This window comes from Gracilinanus agilis, chromosome 3, assembly GCF_016433145.1.
Source record: "Gracilinanus agilis isolate LMUSP501 chromosome 3, AgileGrace, whole genome shotgun sequence".
Lineage (NCBI taxonomy): Eukaryota > Metazoa > Chordata > Mammalia > Didelphimorphia > Didelphidae > Gracilinanus > Gracilinanus agilis.
Genome location: NC_058132.1, coordinates 454,862,115 through 454,885,733, shown reverse-complemented (window position 1 = coordinate 454,885,733; position 23,619 = coordinate 454,862,115).

Here is a 23,619-nt window from a genome sequence, read left to right as displayed (position 1 = left end):
TCTGAATGTGAATAGGATGATTGATTATACTAAATTAAAAAGCTTTTGTACAAACAAAAACATTGCAACCAAAATCAGAAGGGAAACAACAAATTGGGAAAAAATCTTTATAACAAAAAACTCTGACAGGGGTCTAATTACTCAAATATACAAGGAGTTAAATCAATTGTATAAAAAAAAAAAAAAAAAAAAAAACAAGCCATTCCCCAATTGATAAATGGGAAAGGGACATGAATAGGCAATTTTCAGATAAAGAAATCAAAAGTATCAATAAGCACATGAGAAAGTGTTCTAAATCTCTAATAATTAGAGAAATGCAAATCAAAACAACACTGAGGTATCACCTCACAGCTAGCAAATTGGCTAAAATGATAATAGGGGAGAGTAATGAATTTTGGAGGGGATGTGGCAAAATTGGGACATTAATGCATTCCTGATGGAGTTGTGAACTGATCCAACCATTCTGGATGGCAATTTGGAACCATGTTCAAAGGGCTATAAAATATTGCCTGCCCTTTGATCCAGCCATACCATTGTTGGGTCTGTACCCCAAAGAGATCATAAATAAACAGACTTGTACGAAAATAGTTATAGCCACACTTTTTGTGGTGGCAAAAAACTGGAAAACGAGGGTATGTTCTTCTATTGGGGAATGGCTGAACAAATTGTGATATATGCTGGTGATGGAATATTATTGCGCTAAAAGGAATAATAAACTGGAGGAATTCCATGTGAACTGGAAAAACCTCCAGGAATTGATGCAGAGTGAAAGGAACTGAGCCAAAAAAACATTGTACACAGAGACCGACACACTGTGGTAAAAGAGAATGTAATGGACTTCTGTACTAGCAGCAATGCCATGATCCATAACAATTCTGAGGGACTTATGGAAAAGAACCCTACCCACATTCAGAGGAAGAACTACAGGAGAGGAAACAGAAGAAAAGCAGCTTCTTGAACAAATGGGTTGAGGCAGACATGATTGGGAATATAGACTCAAAACTATCACAACAATGCAACTATCAACAATTTGGAAATAAGTCTTGATCAACAACACATGTTAAAACCAGGGGAAATGCGTATTGGCTATGGGGGGGGGGAGGAATTTGGTGGGTGAAGGGGAAAGTAAAAACATGAATCATGTAACCATGATAACTTTTCTAAAAAATAAAAATTATTAAAAAAATAAAATAAAAAATAATAATAAAATCAGTGGGTTGGAGGAAGAAAGGGAAAGAACTTACCCAAAGCAATTCTCCTTTGAGTGCTGGATTCCTCTTCCACTTCTGGCTCCAGGTTTATTAGACTCCCTGGAATTATTAAATGCTCTCCAAGGCTTAGCTATTTCAAATTCTATCTGGGTATGTATGGCCCACTTATTTATTTATTTATTCTTGGCTGGTGATGATGATGATTTAATTCAATTACATAGATATTCATAATTTGTAGAGAGATAAGGCAGATATTAACATCTTGCTAATTCGTTAAAACTCATTTACCTGTGAGCATATCAATTGAGATATGGTTTGGGGAGGAACCGAATCTTCCCTTTTTATGATAGGTCAAGGGTGTAAAGCAAAAATGCAATAAAGGCTTTTGCCCTTGCAAAAGTTAACTGAAAACTTCTGGCAGTTAGGAGCTTTAGAATCCTGAGAGGAGCGGTTGGAACCTGAGGCTCGAAGAGAGCGGAAGGTCCATCCAGAGCTCTGCCTTTGGGTCTCGGCTTTGCTTTTGGCCTTTACCTTGTCTCTGGACAATTTGAACCTAGCTAATTTCTCTGGATCTCTCCCTGACCTTCTCCATATTATTCCCCTGTTACCTTTCCTGAATTCCTGTGGGCTCTGGGAGGAAGGGTGGCTTTTGGCTTTTTAGTGAATAGACTGTGGGTTTAGTTTCCCCATAGGCAAGGAGGACATCCTTAAATCAAACTATCCCTTATTTTATTGATTTAGCATACTCTCAACTTTAAAAGCAGCCAAATCTTCCCTGGCCAAGAGAGCAGGTTCTCTCTCAGACTAACCCATTCCTGTGACCCTCCCCCATCTTGAGTTTCTCCCTAGCGGCTGTCAGAAACCCTAAGCCCCTCTCTCCTTTCTGACTAACCCTGAATATCAATAAATCCCCTTGTTACCTAATCAAACCCTCTGGTTAATCATTGTGTTGAAGAACTAGCCAAGGGTTGAAGAGGGAAGGATTATTCTCTTTTATTTCTTGAGGGAACTGGAGGTATCCATCTTGGGAGGAAGTAGTTGGCCGACACTTCCTCCTGAATCCCTTCAGTTTCACTGACAGGGAGGAGCCTTTTGACTCCTCCTTTGAGGGATTTGAGAAACTGACAAGAAAGCCCTCCTTGTGTCTATAGAGATACCTTGCCTGCCTGGAAGGGTTCAGCCTATTCCCCCCCCCCCCCCCCGACTAATCTCTGTCTCTAGCCTGAGTGTCTAGTCTGTGTTAACTGCCTCTCCTGAATACCTCACCCATTCCCTTACCATCCAATATTCCGCCTTGTCCATTTCTTCCCTAAACTCAGCCATCCCTTTCATTTCTCTCCTATTACCTCAATCACCCTTTACCCCTCCTCATTCAGCAAGGAAAAGAGAGCACACCAACTTTAGTGTCACTTTATTCACTACAAGGGCAAACAAAGGAGCAAAATGTAACCCAAATACAAATCCAAAATCCAGAAACTGAAGCTAAAGATATGAATTAGCAGAAAAAAAACAATTGTCATATAAAATAAAGAACAGAATAAACACAAATAAGTCCAAAGAGAGTCTCAGAGGGGGAAAAAATGCCCTGGCCACAAGAGTATCTTGAAGAAATTAAATGAGAAATCCAAAATAGAATAACTAAAGAGGAAAGAGTAGCAAGGAAAATTAATGCCTTAGAATAACAGATGATGATAAACCTCACCTAAAAATTGAACTCCCTTAAAATTACAATTGATCAAAAAAGAAAATGACTTCATGAAACAAGAAATACTGAAACAAAATTAGCATGGGATTCACTTGAGCCATGTGAAGCTTTAAAAATTTGAAACTAAAAAAACTTTTTGATGAAGTTTCATCTTCATTCTTTAACTAAAGAAAAGACCACAAATTAAAACAAAAAGCAAAAACAACAAGCAACTTTGTTTCAAGTTTAAACTGGAGCATAAATCCTTTACTTTCCTGGCCCTCTTGGCCTATTTGAGTAAAAGCAATCAAATGTTACTAAACTTATAAGAATTACTGTTTTAAATATTGGCATCATTTAATAAATGAAAATGTTGTTAATACAATATAATTAGACCAACTACTCCACTGATCCATAAAGAAACAGAGACTCCTAGAGTGATTTTGGTTTATCCAAGAATGTAGCCCCCTAACAACAAAGGAATACTACCCACCCTTGTATGTAGCCCAACATTGCTGTGGTTGTTCAGTCATTTTCAGTGGTGCCTGACTCTTTCTGACCTATTTGGGGTTTTCTTGGGAAAGCTACTGGAGTATTTTGCCAGCTCTTTTTACAGATGAGAAACTGAGGCAAACAGGGTTAAGTGACTTGCCTAGTATCACATAGCTAGGAAGTTCCCAAGACCAAATTTGAACTTGGGTAGATCTTCCTGAATCCAAACTCAGTGCTCTATCTACTGCCCCAGCCCAACCTAACCTCCTCATGAAAGGAGTATTCAAAAGCCATTAACCCTAGTTTGAAGTACCTCCTTCCTTCTGTCTCTGTCTATCTTAGTTTCAACCCCACCATAGAACTCTAATATCTGCAGGTCTTTGAAATCAATCTGTCATTAAAAGGAGCCACTTGGTTGGGATCCAGGTGAATGTTCTTGTTTTACATTCCTAGTCAGGGTTCAATGGATCAAGTCTAATGGAAGGGAAGAGCATATCCCTGAGAAGGTGGAGTTGAGAAATACATCTTATACTCTTCCTACATAAGTGAATATATCTATACGATTGATATATTATTCAATAAACTCCACAGTTAAATTGATTTAGTTTGAATTAAATGTGGCTTTGTTTCTCTTCCTCGAAACCTTTGTACTTCATAAAGTTACTACCTACCATTCTTATTACTTGGCACCTTCTCATACAGATATTTTAGACATGAAAGTAAAGTTGGAGAGCATTCATGAACACTGGCCTGATCATACTTGTATGGAGATGGGTGGGGAGAGATGGGGAGAAGATTCTACTCAATGAGGAGGAATCCAGATTTGGAACATGACCAGTAAAAAATATGTAATCGTCCTAGAAAGATGAATATGGTATGCATGATATACTATAAATTAATGTATAGTTGTCTAACAATCTATAGGAAAATAAATGAAAATATGTAATCTCCTATCATCCTATCCATACCTTACCCTCTAGCAATAACTTTCAACTAATTGAACCTGATACCCTGGCCATTTCTCTCCACACCTGCCTTTGCTCGCATCCCCACTTAATACCTCCACCAACCATCCTCCCCACCCATTAGTACCATCACTTCTCAAAACCTGTCATTTTGTTTCTTTGGGCTGGCCTCCCTATCATCACCCCAAATTACTTCTCTCATTGCACAAATTGCTTCAGTAGATAAACTTTGAAGACATTCTTGAAAAACAAACCTCTTGCTTTGACAAAGCACCGCCTGAAAGAGCTGGCTTCACAATTAGTATTTTAAAACCAAGCATTTATTTTCAAAACCATTTGATTGCTAGACTTACTTGTGTAAAGTAGTGCTTTGCCTCCCAACAGCAATCTAAAAGTCTTTGAAAATAGGAAGAGAAATATGCATCTGAATCCAACAGTACAGAAATAAAAGCCAATAATAGGGATTTGTTCCATAATAAATCATCTGTCTTTAAAATGTCATATTCTCCAAGCTAATTTTATCAGATGTCTTCTGATGTGTTCCATGGAGAGCAAAGACAAAACAGCTTTGTCATTTGCACAGCAGTTTGTTTTTCCATGACAGCGCCAACTAGATCTAGAATTGTTAGCAAGTCAAGCAAAGAAAAAAGAGATGACATCACCTCTAGATTTCGTAGAATCTATAAAATATTGCTGCCACATGTTCTTTTGTTAGATGTTACTTTCTCCTTCATCCTTGCCTCCTTAATGTCCTGAATAATGTTACTTTCCTCTAAATAATAATTATTATATTTTCCCAGAAGGATCACAATATTAAAAGATGCTACCAAAAATAATAATGCTAGTATTTGTATAGCACCTTGTGATTTGCAAGACACTTAACAACTATTATTTCATTTTATCCTTATAACAACTCTGAGAAGTACTTGGTATTCTCATCCCCTTTATATAGGTAAGGAAACTGAAGCAGTCAGAGAGTATTAAACCTCAGTTCAGCATCACAAGAAAGAAGGAAAATACATTAAAGGGTACGGTTCATCCACCCAAAGGGCTCTAAAACTACACACACCCTTTGACCCAGCAATACTACTTTTAGGTCTGTATCCCAAAGAGATCAAAGAAAGGGGGGAAGGAGTTATTCATACAAAAATATTTATAGTAGTTCTTTTTGTGGTGGCAAAGAACTGGAAACTGAGGAGATGACCATCGTATAGGGAATGGATAAACAAGTTAGGTTATGTGAATGGAATGAAATGCTATTGTGTTATAAAAATTGTACAGGACAATTTCAGAAAAACCTGAAAAAATTATATGAATTGATGTGAAGTAAAGTGGACAGAACCAGGAGAACATTGTACACGGTAACAGCAATATTGTATGATCATTCATTGTGAATGACAAATATTATCAGCAATGCCAGGATCCAGGAAAACTCCGAAGGGCCATTGATAAAAAGTGCTATCCACTACCATTGAAGGAACTGATGGAGTTTGAATGCATACCAAAACGTGCCATTCTTCATTTTATTTCCTTCATGAGTTCTTCTTTATATGTGCAATATGTGTCTTCTTTCTCAACATGATGAACATAATTAATGCATTGCAAGATAGTAAATGTATAATCTATATGAGATTACTTGCCCTCTTGGAGAGAGGAGAAAAGGGAGGAAGGGAGAGAATCTGGATCACCAATTGTCAGAAAAAAATGTTTGAAGTTATTTTTAGGTATAATTTGGAGGAAAATACAGTAAAACATTACTAAAAGTGATGGTTCATCTTGGTTCTTCTTGACTTCAGATCCAGCGCACTATATAGCCATCTCTGAGAGATGAGGGGGTGCTACAGATATGAAATGCTGCATACACCTTCAGATGAGATCATCATATGTAACTCCTGCCCCAATGTCCCATGTCAATGGGACTCTTTCCTTATTGGTGGAGATGAGCCTTGTGAGACTTAAGAGCGCTTCTCTTCTGGGGCAGTCCCCTTCAAGTCCCCTTTGGGGAACTCATCAAACTTTGACTCTCCTTTCAGGACTGTTCAGCACAAGTCCCTTTGGGGATTCATCAAGCTTTAAGTCTTCGTTGTGACTTTAAGTTTGAGGTGTACTCTGGCTTCCAACCTTGAGGGAAAAGATGGAAGAGATCAGCCCTACTTCAGGTTGCTGAAGGGAAACACTCTGAGAAGATATGAGGGGAGCTAACAGTCTCTGTCATATTGCTACCCCTAACTCACAACACCTGAAACCTGAGGCAGTTTCCCCTTGGGTGAGATCCAGGACCCTTTCTCTTGATTATGCTGACATATTGCTAATGTGAGAGCTCCTTCACTCGGTATTGTCTAATATATATTTCCATATTTATTCCTTCTCTGTTTTGCTATGATTTGTGTAAATGGGCTTCTTTGTTATTTGCTATGTCTGTTTTCATTGTGGAACTGGTATTAGGTGGTGAAGGAGTCTAGCTTTGGTTAGAGAGCTTAGAAAAGTCCTTCCCCAAAAAATGATAGTGATCAAAAATTAGCTCACACCTAATCATATCGCCTAAATCAACAATATTTAGGGAAGCAGATAGATATAATTCTAACTTTGTACTCCTTTTCTCTGAGGAGTAGTCACCACGGCAACATCCTGCCACCTCTCCTGGCAAGAACAAGTCTCCCTTGGAGAAAGGTGGGTGGAGGAGAAGCTAGAAATAACTATTCAGCCTGCCTTGGAGCCACATAGTGATCGTCCTCCTCTTGCAACACTAGGGCCCACAAAGAGAGCTCTGATTCTCACTCCATGTCAGTTTAGTTTTAACTTCACTGTTTACTTTGTTATAAGAAACTTCTCATAAAGTGGAAGTAATCTGCAAGCGTTTGTAATGTAAAAAATAAAATCAATAAAACTTTAAAAGATATCCTAAAAACGATATTTATAGCATATGTCATTGTGGTGGCAAAGAATTGGAAATTGAGGGGATGCCCATTGATTGGGGAATGGCTAAGCAAATTGTGATATATGACTGTGTGATGAAATGCTACTGTACCATAAGAAAAGCGATGAGCAGGTTAATCTTTTTTTAAACTTGGGAAAAAACTACAGAGGATAATGAACAGTGAAATGAGTAGAACCAAGAGAACATCATACAGAGCAACAGAATTAATACTGGAAAAATAAAATGTGGATGTTACCTCCAGAGAATTAACTAAAAGATAGAAACATTAAAGACTTAATTTGTATGAACATGTCTGTCTCCCAGTCAGTGCCTTCTGGGATTTAGGCAGGACAGGCAGGGGCTGGGACACTTGTGTATAAATTCTATTAATAAATGAATATTTTAAAAGATTAAATGAGAATAGATGTGAAAGCACTTCATGCCTTGTAAATGGCACAACACACATATAGTTCTGACGATTTGGGGCGGGGAAGATATCCTAAAAAACAAAGTTATCATTCATTTCTCAGTTTCCCTGAAAAGTAAACAAAATACCCTATGCATATAGGTTAGATTGGGACAAGTTATTCATTTCTAAACTGAAAGTAATGATAATCCTAGAAGAATGACAGCATGCACTAACAGAAGAATTTTAAATGAGTTGAATGGCAACTATATATAAACAAAATATTTTGTCATTGTTTAGTCATTTTTCAGTCCTGTCTGACTCTTTATGAGCTCTCAAACAAGATATACACAGAATAAATTGGAGAATTTCAGAGGGAAAGCACTGAGATTAAGGAAGACTAGAAAAGTCTTCTTGCCAAAAGTAGGACTTAAGCTGAGACCTGAAGGATGCCAGGAAAGCTAGAAGGTGGTGATGAGAAAAGAAAGTGTCTCAGACATCAGGTATAGCCAGCAAAAAAAGCTCATAATCAAGAGAGTGAGTGTCTTGTTTAAGAGGTGGCTCACATAGTAAATGAAGGGGAGTAAGTTGTAAAAAGACTGGAAAGGTAGGAAGGATTGAGGTTATGAAGAGCTTTAAAAGTCAAATAAATGGTTTTATATTTGATCCCAGAGGTACAGGAACCTCCTAAAGTTAACTGAATGGGAGGTGAAGAGGGGAAGCAGAGAGGGAGGATTCCGTGTCTAGTAAGAAGATAGCATTTAAAAAATATATTTTAATTAAAAAAATAGGGCAACTAGATGGTTCAGTGGAGAGAGTGCCAGGTCCAGAATCAGGAATACTTATCTCTCTCAGTTCAAATGCAGCCTCAGACACTTACTATGTGACCCTAAGCAAGTCACTTACCCCTGTAAAATAAGCCAGAGAAGAAAGTGACAAACAACTCCAGTATCTTTGCCAAGAAAATCCCCAATGGGGTCATGAAGAGTTGGACATGACTGAAATAACTGAACAACAATTTAATAAAATTCTTGTTGATATACTAACCCCCAAAATAAGGTGAATATATAAAGGCGTTAGATCAAAATACAATTTGTTGGAACTAGATTATGTTCTTGGTTTATAATGTAAAACCCCTTGGGTAAGAGAGAGGTATTGCTTAGAAGGGAAAAATAATTCTACTTTATCTTTAGCGCAAGCCCCCAAAACCAACTCTCTCTGCATGCAGCATTTTACACCAGCATAATTCTCACATTTGTTCTGGAATTGATTGTAAATGCCTTGATTTTGTTTATTAGATTAATGTGCTGAAGATTATCAAATGACTTGCTGAAATCTAGGCCCCATTACCTCCACCTGTTTTGCTGTCATTTATTATGCTTTTCAACCACCACCCCCTCCTTTCCAAAAGCAATCAGATTTGTCTGAGAAGATTTATCCCTTAGAAACCTCTTCTGACAGCCACTTCATTTGCCACACTACTCTCTCCTTGCATTTTATCTCCTTCTGATTCTGTTATTTTCTGGTAAAAGAAAACACAGCCATCAGCCATCACCAGGGCTGTGTGAGCTATCGAAAAACAACCCTGAAAGAGGCCCCTTTGCCGTACAGGGAAGATTTGTTCTAGCTGAAGATGATATCAAGCTACAGAAATTCATCATCAGCCCCAAAGGCCCTGAAAGGCTAGTTCTCCCAGAAAGGATTACTCTTTACACGGGTGCTCTAAGCTTCAGCTTCATCACCATCATGTTTGGCTTGTGAAATGCAGCCAAATGGATTATACTCATCTGGGTTTATTGGGAACAAGATAATCACATTCTTAAAAATCTACATATTTTGTGCCTCCATTTCACCTGCACTGATAAATTAAAATTGAGGGTACTTCATTGGAAAACCCTATTTATGTTTTCAGGAAGGTGTCTTAATTGTGAGTGCTGATAAGTATTAAGAAGACATGTTAAGTTTCTTGGTCTCATATTTTAAGCAGATTAGCTATTCATTTCTCAATCTTCTCCACCAAAGGAATTAAGTTACTGGAATATCAATGATACTGTTTCATTAATGAGGACTTCTTAAAAGCCTTATATTTCATATCAAATCATATACTAGTGGGAAACTTGAGGAAAATCCATTCAACAGGTTTGGGCCATGTTGGGCTTTGGTAAGAGAGGCTGGAGAATTTTTCCTGTGGTTTACTGACCTTAAAATGTGCAGTACAATATGAAAATGAAGAAAAATAGAGTTAAGGAAATTCCCAAAAACTGCAGCTAAATATTATATGGCTGTTGGACCCAATTCGTCATATTTCCCCAACTTTTGAATTTTATATAGTAGATGGTGTTTAAGCTAAGTTTTGGAGAAGATTAAGGATTCCAAAAGGGAATAGTGAGGCAGAAGACTATTCTAGGCATACAGAGATAGCCAGTGTATAAGTATGGAGACAGGGGATGTAATAATGTATGTGAAAAAGCAAGTAGGTCAGAATGGTAAGATTGAAGAGTGTGAGGAGTGACCTAATTTTTTTATTTAGAATTAAATGGCCATTTTAAACTATAGTTAAAATTGCTAGAAGATTGGCAATTGTCAGTCAACAGTAAACATACATTTATTAAGCACCTACTACGTGTCCCTAGAGGCTCATGGTCTACTGTGAGAGGCAACATGCCAACCACTCTGAATTAACAAGATACACACAAGATAAATTAGAGATAATAACTAAGGCACTAAAATTAAGGAAGATAGGAAAAGATAGGAAGGGACACGGGTATGAAGAGATTTACAGAAACAGAGATGTTTATATTTTATCCTAGAGACAATAAATAAGATGCCACTGGAATTTCCTGAGCTGGGATGATATAATCAGATCTGTTCCTTAGGAAAATCACTTTGGTAATTTTGTCAAATTTGGATTGGAGCAGGGAGAGCCTTAGCTCAAGGTAATCAAATCAGAAGTTATTGTAATAGCACAACACAATTTATTAGATGAGGTTAAAGGGGGAAAGATCAATACAATACTTAAAGGGGATTGTAGAATTAAGGAAGAGTTCATGAAGGATATGCATTTGGTTTAGACCTACTTCAGTTATCCTAAGGGAGTGTGCAACCCTGGCCCAGGAATCAAAAAAAGAGAAATCAGGGGCAAGAAAGAGAAGTAGCTGGACTAACTCACCTATCTTCTGTGCCTCTTATCTCCCTGCTCATGCCTTAAGCAATGGCAAGGAATTTGGTAGTAAACACTTGATTTGACTCTGTTTAATTCACTGCCATATAGAGAAACTACAGAGAATGGAGACAACATCTCTCACACATACACATACATACCTACTAGTCCCTGCTTACACAGCCTTCATCCCAGTTTAGGTTCTTATCACCTGAATCACTGTAACAGTCGCCTCCATTTGTCATTTTATACTCTTCATACTTGGTTCATTTTCAGATTGCTTGGATATTACTCTCCTTGTATTCACACACATCATTCCATCTTCTGTCTCTATGCTTTTTACTGGCAAACCCACCATATTTGGAAGGAATGCCCTCTTTACTCCACCATCTTGAAAATCCTGACTCCAAGTCTAGTGCTCTCTCCATTATTGCACACTGCCTCTCTAATAATGAGAGCAAGACTTTCAGAAGATGGGAAGGCACTGAGAGATTGTAGTCTGCCTTGATGAATAAGAACTCATATTGATTATAACATAGATCCAATGAAATATTTAAACAGATATAGTTTTCTCTTGTAGGGAAAATCCTTATTATTTATTGTTCATTAATATTCTTTGAACCTAGCTTTATGTGGATAGGAATTGCTTACCACAAAGGGCAAACTGACCTCACAAACCTTCCAGGAAAGGCAGAGGTAATGGTAAGGAATGCCAAGATCTCCCTGAGTACTTGTTTTGGGTTTATTCAGATATTGTTTGAGGTCTACCCAAACCTTGTGTTTTGGCTTTACCCCAATTTTATTAAATATTTAAACTTACTTGCTGATATACCTCTCAACCCAACTGTCTCCTTGAAACAGTTCCTATGTTAGAAAGAAAGAAAGAAAGAAAGAAAGAAAGAAAGAAAGAAAGAAAGAAAGAAAGAAAGAAAGAAAGAAAGAAAGAAAGAAAGAAAGAAAGAAAGGAAGGAAGGAAGGAAGGAAGGAAGGAAGGAAAGAAGGAAGGAAAAAAAAGAAGGCATATTACAAGGAAGCCATTTATAAAAAGAAAATACTCATTGTACACAAAAATATTTATAACAGCACTTTTTTGTGAAACCAAAGACCAGAAACAAAAGAGATGAGTCATTGCCTTGGGAGTGGCTAAAAACATTATATTGCATAAATTACTGTCCTATTAGAATTGAAAAACATGAGTGAAAAACATGGAAGGATTTAGATGCAAAGTGAAGTAATGACTACAAAAATATAAAAATAACAACCACCATAAAACAATTAAAAAATGAATATTGCAATATTATAAAAATCAAGGTAAGAGAAGACATTTTCATCTATTCCTTTGCAGAGATAGGAATAGAGGAGTCTACTCATATGAAACATTTCATATGTATTCATTTGGTTTTGTTGAAAATTTTCTTCTTCCTCATTTTATTTTTCATTAATTCTTTTTTATAACTGACAGCTCTTTTGGAAGAAGGAAAAGACAGGGGGGAAACTAGATACAAAAACAAAATATAGTAATAAATCCATTTAAAAAAATAAAAAGTCACAAGTTGAATTTATATATTTCAAAGGAAAATCAAGCCCTACATAACAGTAATTTATATTTTTATATGAATTATCTCTTCCTGGGCTACTTTTATATATGGAAATGTTTGTTTTACCTGATATTTGTTAAGTTTAGAATTTTAAAAATAATTTTAAAAAATAACAACCACTCCATCATCACACTTGGATCATACTCTCTTCTTGTCTCTTGTCTCTTGTCTGGTGAAATACCTTTTTTCCTTTAGGAAAACTCCTTGTCCATAAATCCTTTTGTAATCTCTCCAAAGGAAAATCATACTTCCCTCTTCATATTTCTTACATAGTATGCTGTCATCATCTTTGCTAATTTTTCCTTCTATCATGCTTATGATTTTATATTTCGTATCTTCTACCAGAGCCCATAAGATTATAGAGCTGGGATTGTGTGGTTTTCCATCTCTATGTCTCTTGCCTAGCACAATGCCTTACAAATTTAATAAATACCTCCTGATTTGACTTTAATTGAATTACTCTCTGACCCTTGTTTAGGGACATCCCTCCATCCCAAATTATTTGGGGTGAAGGAGTTATATCTATCCACATAAACTGTCAGAAAACCAACTACTCACTATCATTATTCCTCTTGAGATGGCTAACAAAAGAATCCTTCTATCCCCACGGCTCTAATTAATCCAGCAAATTGCTTTAGTGTCCATTTGAAATTGTCATCATTTATATAAATGGAGAATTTCACAAGTTTGAACATAGCAAATTGGCCTATAAAGACTCCACGGTTTCTGTTGTCAAAAACATTACAAAAGTCAATTTGGCAGAAGGTTTACAAATATCCCTAGAAAGGGAGTAGAGGAGGATGATTTTTCCTTGTAGCAGGGGCTCTCTAGATTCCAAGTCGCTCTCTGTTTTTGTTGGTTAATGTACTTAACAGAAATAGCTAGCCATGCTCCATGCTGACTGGTGTCCCAGCACTGCCGTGGCATTCCCTGAGTGAGAGATTTGCCTCTAACCTGTTTATAAACCAGTTTTTGCCCTTAATGACCAGTGCTACCAGGAATGAATTCCTATCATACTTGGCTGCCATGACTACAATTTCTAAGCCAAAGTTTTATTCTCAACTTTCAAACTATCTACAAGGTATAGTAATTTTTTTAAACTAGGTTCCATTTTGGAACACTCCTAATTAATATGAGAGACTTAGATTCCCATGGATCACAATTTCTTATTCCAAATCTCCAACCAAACATGTAGGCAGTATCAGTCCATTAGTAAGACATAACATTCCTTATGCCTTTAAATTCATCCTCCTGGACTCAGACAGTAGGTATAATAAGGGAATATTCTAAACCCTTCTCAACTGTCAGAAATTCTGCAGCAAGACTTAGCAGGGTTGATATGCACCCTATTTGCACTACATAGGTCAAGGCAAATAGATCTAACTCACTGCTAGGTGGTTGATCACTGCACTCACCCATTAGCTTGGAAAAAGCAGCTGGGCAATACTATGACTGTGGTACCTATGAGTTATTAATACTCAAATTCAGGGGGAAACTGAGTGGCTCAGTGGATTGAAAGCCAGGGCTAAAGATGAGAGGTCCTGGGTTCAAATCTGGACTCAGATACTTCCTAGTTGTGTGACCTTGGGCAAGTCACTTAAACCCCATTGCCTAGTTTTCTGCCTTGGAACTAATACTTAGTATTGATTCTAAGACAGAATATGAAGGTTTTAAGAAAAAAAAGATTACCAAAGTTCAAATCTTGCCTCAGACAGCTACTAGCTATGTAATTCTGTGTTCTGGCCAAGTTATTCAATCTCCCAGTCTCAATTTCCTCATCTATGAAATGGGCACAATAATAGAACCTACTGTAAACAGGGTTTTTGTAAGGAGAAAATGTGACTCTTAAAAGCTGTTTTTCATATCTTAAATATATATTTAAACTATATAAATACTAGCTATTATATACATATATATGTTTTATATCTATACTTATAAATGTCTGACCTCAGATATTTTTTAGCTATATGACCCTGGCCAATAACTCCCATTAACTATCCCCCACCACTCTTCTGCCTTGGAACTAATACACAGTATTGATTCTCAGATTGACCAATATTACAATAAAGGAAAATGACAAATGTTGGAGGATATGTGGCAAGATTAAGAGACCAATGCATTGTTGGTGGAGCTGTGCCAACAATCAATGGAATGCCAACCATTCTGGAGAGCAATTTGGAATTATAACCAAAGGGCTATAAAAGAATGCATATCTTTTGATCCAGTAATACCACCAATACTGGGTCTGTATCCCAAAGAGATTTTTTAAAATGGGGATATACCTGTTTATACAAAAATATTTTTAGCAGCTCTCTTTGTGGTGGCAAAGAATTGGAAACTAAAGTGATGTCTTTTAGTTGAGGAATGGCTGAACAAATTGTGGTATATGATGATGATAATGGAATACTGTTATGCTATAAGGAATGATAAACAGAAAGATTTCAGAAAGAGCTGGAAAGACCTACATCAACTGATACTGAGTGAATTAAGCAGAACCAAGAGAACATCGTACATAGTGACAACGATATTGTAGAATGACAAAATGTGACAGACATTGCTACTAAGAGCAATATAATGATCCAGGACAATTCTGAGGGACTTATCAGAAAGAATGCCATCCACATCCAGAGAAAGAATTATTGGAGTAGAAATACAGATGAAAACATAATTTTTCACTTATTTGGGAGTATGTCTTGGGGTTTGGGTTTTATGAGATTATTCACTTACAAAAATGAATAATATGGAAATGTTGTATATGCTAATACATGTATAACCCAGGAAAATATTATTAAATGTTTCAGATTATTATTATTATTAAGTGGATAGGATTGCAAAGCATGAAATATCTCTTGTGTAGGTCTCAGTTAATTGAGCTATAAAATGAGGGGGTTGGACTAGATGGCCTCTGAGTTTCTTTTGCTCTATTTCTATATTTATGACTGAAAACCCTTCAAGATGCCTTCCAAACTCTAAAGATTTCTGAGGGAAAAGATTAGAATTTACATGGTCTGAGGATAGTTTCCAGATCCCAAGGAATACAAAGGATAAAGTTGGCTGGATGTTCCTCCCTGAGGCCCAATCCTTAAAACTGTGACCCATTACCAATTTTTCCCCACCTCTCTGGATTTAGAAATACAGGCAGTTAAACAGGCCTCTTTTAATGGTTTTATTTTCTTTTTTAAACCCTTATCTTCTGTCTTTGTATGAATTCTAAGAAGAGAGGCAAGGGTTAGATAATCTGGATTAAGTGGGAGACAGAGCCAGGTCAGAGGCCAGATTAGCTCATCAAGTTTTTAAATGGCTTTAAAACTATGACCCATTACCAAGTTCCCCTTATCCTTCAGGATTTAGAAATACAACCAGTTAAACAAGCCTCATTATGTTTTTAAATGATTTCAAAAAGGCACCCAGTGATGTGAAGTAGGATTGCTAGATGGCACAGTGGATAAAGTGCAGGACCTGGAGTCAGGAAGACCTGACTTCAAATCCAGCCTCTGACACTTACTAGCTTTGTGACCCTGGACAAGTCATTTAATCCTGTTTGCCTTAGTTTTCTCCTCTGTAAAAAGAGCTGGAGAAGGAAATGGCAAAGCCCTCCAGTATCTTTGCCAAGAAAACCCCAAATAGGGTCACAAAGAGTCAGATAGAACTGCAAACAACTGAACAACTGTGAAGTCACTTCAAACAAAAATATCCCTCTCCTCAAAGAATCCCAAACCCAGATTACACAGACACGATCAAATATAAATAAGGTTTTGAGCACACCGAAATCTAATAAATAACCATTTCGTGGCTTATTCGGGATTAGAATCTGGTCTAATGTTCTTCATTTTAAGTGCTTTAAGAAAGGACAATGAGAAACTTTCTGGAGTGAGCTGGCAGATGTCTTTGACATGCTGAAGTATATTTAGAGTGTGATGGCCAGAGAGAGGATACAGCTGCCTGTGAGAGCGTGAGCAAGGCTAGTACCCTCAAAGCATGACCAGACAACCTGATGAGTTTGTAGTTCTGGACCATAAGGAGCTAAGAGGGATTTTTCAAAGAACCTTGTGTTCAAAGAAAAAGAACACTGAGTGAGCAGCTTTGTCATGGAGGGACTTGAGTGAGCAGCCTAGGAGAAGAAACTGCTGCAGGGGTTCTCAGCCTTTTTTGTGGCATGGATTCTTCGTCAGGGTGTTGAGGTTTACGGGCCTTTTCTTAGAATAAAATTTTAAGTATCTCAAATAAAATACAAAGGATTTCAAAGGAAGCCTGAATACTGAAATAGTTATCTATTTTTTTAATAAAAGAAAATATGTTTACAGACTTTTTTTTAAATGCACCTGTTCTTGAGTATGCTAGTACATGAAGTTGTTGTTCAGTTGTTTAACCCTGTTTGCTTCAATTTCCTCATCTGTCAAATGAGCTGCAAAAACAAACAGAAAGAGTCAGGCGCAACTAAAAAGACTCAAAAACAACAACAAAAATGGGCAGAGCCCAGGCTAATGCTGCCTATGCAGCAGACCAGGTGGCCGCTATAAGAATTCATTAGTTAATTTGATTAATTTGATAAGAAGGTTGCTTATAAGAAGGTCCCCAACTTAGAAAAAGGAAGTTTTGAAGGGTTACCTTAAGACCAAGCTAGAAGCTTCTTGAAGGTTCCCTTGGTGGGAATGTGGGGAGTTAACTGCCACTCTTGGGCTGGTCCTCTCAAGAGTAAGGAGGTGAAAGGTTTCCCTTAGATTTGCTTGTGGAAGATTTTTAGAGACAGTTGATCTGGAAAAACTTCTTGAATATTGAAGAAGGTTTGAAAGTTTGCCTGATCAGAGAGCAGAGGAATTACTGGTAGTTCTTTGGAACCCTTGTTGGGGACACCAGAGAGTAACTGCTGGAAGTGTGACTAGCTTGTGATCTGACAGAGACAGATTTTTGAGCTTTACTGGAAAGAGATAGAAGTTGGTGGATTTTCATAATATTAAATTTCATTGGTTTGAGAAATAGGCTTAGTAAATATAGAGTAGAAAATTAGTAGACAGTGTAGAGTTAAGGAGGATTACGGTTTGGTAATCAAGAAGATGTCTTTTGCGAGACAGATTTTTGGGGGATATAGATTTAGAATTTCTTAGTTATAGGAATTATTTACAATAATTTTTCTTTCTGTTTCCTTTTACTTTCCCTTTCTAAAATTTTATAATAAATGGGTATTTTTATATACATATTTATTTATTTGTTTATTTGTTTATAACCAGTCTTAGCAGAATTTCCTCCAACTGTTAAGAACAGCTATTTGCAACTGTCACCCCACAGGATCACCTTCAACCCAAAAGCCTCTCCACTAACAACTATTGGCAAAATACCAATACAGTTACCAATCAATAACAATGGTCAATAACCCTTATTACAACCACCTGGATTGCAATTTCACCCTGAAGTTTATTGTAGGAAAGACTTAGGACCTAGAGAATTTCCCAAGACATCAAAGGATTATAGATATGGAAAAAGATGGAACCTTAGAAATCATCTAGCCCAATCCCCTAATTTTACAGATAAGAAAACTAAGGCCCGATGATTTGCCTAAGGTCACATAAGTGATGGTGCAAGGATTTTATCTCAGTTCCTGTGGCTCCAAATTTTGGACACTTTCCACTATACCTCAATACCTACTTCAATATCTAGGACTCTAAGGCAATGATGGGCAAACTTTTTAAAGAGGGGGCCAGAGGAAAGGAAATGCTCACTTGTCAGTCTGTTTCTAAGGCAACTCTTTCAAAGTTTCATTGTGTTGTATCTTACTCATTGTATTCTTCAGATTAGGAATAATATCAAGTGGCTGGATAGAACATTTCAGGGGCCTGCATCTGGCCCACTGGCAGTAGTTTTCTCATCACTGCTCTAAGGAGTTGAGACATGTTGGCCTGAGCTTGAGGATAAAGGAATGAGAGATGAATAAAAAAATTTTCAACAATGATCCAAAGTCCTTTCTTTGTGGAATTTTTTGAGGATTAAAAGGGAAAAGAAAAAAGGAGGAAGCAGAGAGGGATCTTTAATATTTCAAACTTGTCTCAAGTTAACTAAACACAATGTGAGACTCTACCTTAATTGTATTCATCTACCCCTATTCCAAACTACAGGTACATCTACCACACCACTATGATTAGGGACCTGGTGCCCCTGCAATCTGGAAAATCTGCATAAAATGTTTTGGTCCTCCCTCCATACCAGAGAAGAGGTTTGAATTTTTTCTTTCTCTTTTCTGGGGTATTTATAGTATTTTATATGCATTCCCAAGTTTCTAAACTTTTTCTGTCATCTATTGGCATTGGCATGTTGTCTGTGGCTTCTGAAAAACTCAAAAATTCCCATTTAATTTCTTATGCTGACCAGGGATATATTAAAACTGCAATGATGAAAGTCAAAATGTGGAAGGGATACTGGTATTCTCACACTCAAGTAAAGACCATACTTAATTTGACTGTGGGTATCAATTAGACTATAGACAAGGTGAGGTAAGGAGCATCACCAGAAAAAAAGTATGGACACACCTCATTTTATTTTGCTTTACTTTATTGCACTTCAAAGATATTTCATTTCTTTTGCAAATTGAAGGTTTGTGATAACTCTGCCTCCAGAAAGTCTATCGGCGCCATTTTCCCAACACCATGTGCTCATATCATGTCTCTGGCATGTTTTGGTATTTCTCGCAATATTTCAAACTTTTTCATTATTATTATTTTTGTTATGGTGATCAATGATCTTGAGTTTTACTATCGTCATTATTTTGGGGCACCATAAATTGTGCCCATATAAGATGGCAAACTTAATAAATGTTGTGTGTGTTTTGACTGTTTCCTCTACCCATTCCCCTTGTTTGTCTGTCTGTCTGTCCTCTATCTCTCTCTCGCTCTCCTCCTCCTCCTCCAGCCTTCTTATACTCTAAGACACAATATTATTGACAAATATATAAATTTAGTTAATAAAACAGTAGCAGAGTTTGAGAGCATTGTCTTCAGTTTTGAAAGAAGTTCTATTGTGGGTAAAAGGCTATCAAATAGAATCACATGCTACAAGAGAACTCTTTCTTAAAAGGAAGAGTCAACCAATGCAGCAAACTGTATTGATGTCTTATTTTAATTACCACAAATTGCCACAGCCACCCCAACCTTCAGTAACCACCATCCTTCAGCTACCATCAACATCAAGATTCTGCCAGCAAAAAAAAAGAGCATGATTCACTGAAGGCTCAGATAATAGCATTATTTTTTTAGCAATAAAGCATTTTTCAATTTAAGATATCTACTTTTTTTAGATAATTCTATTGTGCACTTAATAGACTACAGGATAGTGTAAACATAACTTTTATATTCACCAGAAAACCAAAAAATTTGTATGACTCACTTTATTGTGAAATTCTCTTTATTGCAGTAGTCTGGAACTAAAGCTTCAGTATCTCCAAGGTATGCCTGTAAATGGGTAAAAGGCGAAAAACACATGAATATATCTTCTGAAGGAGAAACTTTATACCTTGTCTTACCCCCTGTCCATATCAGAAAGAAATAAAGTAACCAGCATTTATTAAGCACTGACTTTATATGCCTAGAGTCGTATAACGTGTCTGAGGATCGATTTGAATTCAGGTCTTCCTGACTCCAGGCCCAGTGCTCTATCCACTGTGCCACCAAGCTGTCATAATAACAGAAAGCTACCCAAAACTTCAAGACATTGAGAGAGTCTACTCTTTGAAGATTGTCCCAAGAGAAAACTTCAACTCATCAAGCAAAGCAAAACAAGTACCGATCTTTGTGTAAAGTGTATGTCTCTATGTGTGTCTGTGTGTGTATCATGTACATTATATATGTCCATGTGATGCACAGAGGCATTGATAGATATGATCTGAAGTCTGGAAGGCATCTGAAGAAAAGAGAACTCATATCACCTCCAGCATGCCAGCTAGTAGAGGGAAGAGGAAGAGGTGGGAGTCCCAAGAGTGTGATGATTCTGAGAGTCTATGAAAGGGATACCACTCTAGAATTTTATTTATATGCCCCCTAAAGGACATAATTTTGAGGGTGTTTTTATTTTTTTAAGGTATTGTTACAAAATATAATTTTATTTCTTATACACATAACTTTTAATTTTATTTATTTTTATTTATTTATTTAGAATATTGTTCCATAAGTACATGATTCATGTTCTTTCCCTCCCCTCTTCTGAGCCGATGAGCAATTCCACTGGGTTATACATCTATCATTGTTCAAGACCTATTTCCATATTATTAATATTTGCACTAGATTAATCATTTAAATTCAAAATCTGAGGGGCTTTTTTTAAAGCCACTTTCCTTGCTACTAGCCCTTAACTTGCATTTGCCAGTCTGACTCCTTCTACCAAATATTGATTACACAAAAGACCATCACAAATAATGAATGGCATACAAGCCTATTTGTCCAAACCAAACAGCAAATAGAAATCAAAGGTGTCCAGAATAAAAAAAGACCAGAAGCAAGTAAAAAAGACAGAGCAAATGAGTTCTTTCCTAGAAGTAGGGTAAGATTTCATCTGAAACCAAGTCACTCTAATCTAACTCCAAGAGGAAATTCTGTGTTGAGAAACTAACTTCCACTTTATATCCATAGCTTCTCTCTCTATCCACCTGTTTGGAGTATGTCTAGAGACTGTCTGGAATCCTTCTTATTCTCCCAAAGTTAAAAAAAAGCCTCTTTTCTCCAAAACTTCTCAGACTGGCACTGAAAGACCTCCACAACTGGACTCCAACCTATATTTCCAAATATATTCCACATTTCTTCCCTTTTACCCTTCTCACTAAGCTGAACTATAAGGTTTTCCTATAACCATCATTATTTCTCTTGCCTCAATTAATTTGCAGAATCAATACCCCACATCTAGAATATACTTTGTCCTCATTTCTATTTCTCTAAACCTTTGGATCCTTCAAGGCTCAGCTCAGAGGCTACCTCCCTGTGACGTCTTCCCTGTTCTATTTCTTCATGCTTTTCACTTCTCAAATTAATTTCTTTTTACTTTGTTGTGCACATATTTTGTCTCTTCACAAAATGTCAGTTCTTCTGGGCCAGAAACTATTTGATTTTGGTCTTCATATCTCTAGTGCCTGACATAGTACCTTTGTATATTGTAGATACTTAATACTGTTCTTTGAATCAAATTGAATTAAAGCATAATATCAATATTTAATGGTTGGTGACAGCAATGAGGAAGAAAAATGTCACACAATTTACCTGGAGGTCTCCCTCATTCCTTCCAAACATGCTGTGATAACTTAGTCTACAGAAGAGAATCAGTGAGGTTTTTTTGAGAATGAAAGCAAAGACAGGAGATGAAAATAAAACAAATACGCAGTAGAATGACTTGAAGCCACAATGTCCAAACTGCTAGAGATTTGTCATTTAAAATAATGAAGATCAAAACAGCTAGATGGTTCATTGCATAGGGAGCCAGGCCTGGAAAGGGGAGGTCCCTGGTTCAAATCTGGTCTCAGGTACTTCCTAGCTGGGTAACCCTGGGCAAGTCATTTAACTCCAGTTGCCAAGTCTTTACCACTCTTTTCCCTTGGAATCCATACTTAGTATGGATTCTAAGACAGAAGGTAGAGGTTTTTAAAAAATAATGAATACCTGGCTTAAGAAATACTTGTAAAATAATATCTGTGAAAGAAATAGAACTTCATTGGGCACTGCTCTGCCTACAAGAGCCTTCTGGAGCAGGTAATTTTCTACCTACTAGCTAAAAGTGTGGTATCTAGAAATGATAGCCAGTGAATTTGGTTTGGTCTGCAATAAAATGAAATCTTTCTCTAAATTTTCTTTCAATTTCCCTTTACTTCTTCCTCTTATAAGCTGAGAGACAGCTTCTTTTCTTGCTTCCTGATTGCTTTACATTTTCACTGGTTGAAAGAAGAAATGTAAAGAAGTAGAAAAAACCCAGCTGTTCTCCATTGATAACATATCTGTTCCCTGATGATCACTTGCTCTGCAACTTTTAATTTGAGAATTTCAGAGTTAGGCTGTATTCAGTATGGACCTTTTGTTGATGTCTTTATGTTTCTCTCCCTTTAAAACACTCCACTTTAAATTTATATTTAAATATTTACATATTATATATTTTATTTCATTTAAAGGTCATTAGCATTGATTAAAATAAAAACCCTGTGACAGAAAGGAGGCAATAATAATAGATGATAATATAGGGCCTAGGGTAAGGAGACTTAGGTTCCACTTCCAAGGCTGTCACTAATTTTCTGTTTTCTTTAGCAAGTCACAGAATCTATTAGAATTCCATAATTTAGAACCTGAATAAAAAATAGAAACCCATCTATCCAGTCCTTTAAAAAGGTATATAAGAAACCTAAGTTAACTGACTTCTCTAAGGTCATTGTATGGAATAAGTAAAAGAACTAGGATTTGATCCTAAGATTATAGATTTAGAGGTAGAAAGGATCTTAAAAGCCATCTAGTCCAAACTCTTCATTTTATAAATGAACAACCTGAGACTTGAGGAACTTTGAATGATCTACCCAAAGTCATGCAGTGTCAGAAGTAAAATTTGAACCCAGAATTTCCAGCTTCACCTGGGCCTTGATTGTCTCATTTATAAAATGAAAGCTACTTCTAGGGATATAACATGGAGATGGAGTAGGGGATTATAATGTATCATGACAGTGCTAAAGAAAAAACCCAACTGTCCTGCCAACTCCCCATAATAGTACTACTCCAGTGCCCCATCATTTCTTTTTAATAAGAAACCAAAAGTTTAATTCTGTTGCACAAAGACAGTCAATTCTGGGTATACCTACATAATAAGAAAGCTTTAAATCACAATGGTTCAGGAAATCAATAAATAATTGGAAACAAAAAGTCGAATTATATTTCAGAGTAGTAAAATCTGTAATTGCTACAAATGTCTTGTGGTTCAATTACAGTACAAAAACCTAATCAAGCTGTCTTATTATTTTAATTCAAAGTAGAGGGCAGAGAGTGTTTTGGTTTTTAAAAGGAGGGGAAATGTCTCCCTTCTAAAGGATAAGATCAACACAACAGTGTTTAGAAGACCTTGGGTTTATGAAACTAAATGACAGTGAAACTCTCTCTCTCTCTCTCTCTCTCTCTCTCTCTCTCTCTCTCTCTCTCTTTTCTCTCTCTCTCTCTCTCTCTCTCTCTCTCTCTCTCTCTCTT